Raw genomic sequence first — 1,936 nt, forward strand, 5'->3', positions numbered from 1 at the left:
CAACAGTAACCAGGGCTATGTGTACGTGTCTCCAATGAATTGAATCTTTCTTCCAGACAGTTTGTGTCCATCTGGGTCAGTCTGTACATCCAACATACAAACAAGCCTTCAGTCCAGTCCTGACAAGAACAAATACAGATGTACATTCCTCCTGTTCACTGCCACATGGGGAAATATCTGTGTGTGTGTGTGTGTGTGTGTGTCTGTGGTGTGTGTTGTCTTGTTTATATAATGAGCGGTTATTTGGATTTGAAGTTTCTTATCATTTAGCTGTGTGTATGTGTGTGTTTGTCTAACAGCTGCATCAAGAGGATGAATCTCTGTATCAAGCTGATTTTGTGTGTTTGTGTGTGTGTGTGAGCGGATGTTAACCCCAGCGATGCATTGTTGTGTGTGTGTGTGTGTGTACATGCAGTATATCTGTGTGTGTGTTTATGTGTTTAAGTGACTGTGCACACCAGAGGAAGTTACCCCAGATACCCAGAGAGTCCAGGGTTCATATGTGGAGCGAGATCGCGAGCAGAAAGAATTTACGAGCCTCCGCAGACATGAAACACCTCGTATCGTGGTGTTAAAAGTCTTTTACGAGCTAACAGTGAATATAATCCATCATCATCAAATAGTCAAACAAGTTTTAAACAGCAAATTCTGAAAATCACCTGGATGTGGAAATACCGCCAAGGTGTGTTACCCAAGCATACAACTTGGTCAACAGGTTGGTTGATGATGAGATGTGCCGCTGACATCGTTGTGTAAGGTTTTTTTTTTTTTTAGGTCAGCTGTGGAGTTTTGGAGAAAAGCTGCAGGGATGGTTCTCTACTGTGAGTGTCACCTAGTCTATTTTTACAATCTTCTAAACAATGTTGTCCAATTGACACCAGACAGGGGTGGTAAGGCTGCTACCCCTCCAGATCCGCCCCTGAGCAGAAGGTTCAAGATTTCGTCTGGCAAACAGATGTTTCAGAGGAACAGGTTTTTATAACATTAATAAGTGCTAGTTGACACCATTTGGGTGGTTGCATAAGTAAAACACGAGGAGTTAGCACATACTTTAGAAATAAACTCGAGAAGACACTTTCTAAAGAATCTGCAGTGTTGAATGTTGAGAAGCTGAACTGCACTGATGGCTGGAACTGTGTATGAAGAAGAAGCTGAAGGAGCATGAAGAGAAGGAAAAGTGGGAAAAGGTTTAATTAGCTCATCTTACTCAGCTGTGTGTTCCCACCTGCAATCAGTGATCGCCATGGTGACTGACTGTAATTGACTCCTGGGTCAGACAGCTCATTTAATAGAAATTAGACTGAGAGGCACCACTCAAACTCTATTTAGATTTCTGGTCTCAGTTAACATTAGAGTCAATGGGGCAGTTGGATGGGACACCGTCACTTTGAGGCTCATGTGTAAGTCAGTTTGCTTATAGTTACATCATTTGAAAGACCACACATCTTTCTACAAAAAATTAACAGCTTAACCCCACTGATGCCACTCTAACTCTGAACATTACATCCATTTATTTGAATGGGGGATTCATTCCCGGAAAACAATGACTATTTCAGAAACATTTAAAAGCAGTTATGTTCTGATTGTGTTAAACATTTTTATGTTTGAATGAAGTTTCTACGTTGAGTGCCAAATAAAGCAGCAGAAGAATGATGCAGAAGAACATATGTTGTGAATATTTTCCAGCATTCACACCAACTAAACACTATGTCTCATTCTGGATCAAATTCAGTTTTCAAAGGGTATAAAGTTTAGTTTATTTAGTGCAAAAACACTGGTTAGTGGTTCACGCCAACACCACATTTTAAATCATTTAACATATCTTCTCCTCCTAATCCAACTTCTCTAATTCAAATGTATGTATGATATTCATTATCAGCGGCTCTGATGTAGACCCTCCTAATATACCGACCCCACTGTGAGATGAAAGTCGGAT

The sequence above is a fragment of the Morone saxatilis genome, unplaced genomic scaffold, assembly GCF_004916995.1.
Source record: "Morone saxatilis isolate NCDOM2014 unplaced genomic scaffold, NCSU_SB_2.0 Contig18, whole genome shotgun sequence".
Taxonomy (NCBI): Eukaryota; Metazoa; Chordata; class Actinopteri; family Moronidae; genus Morone; species Morone saxatilis.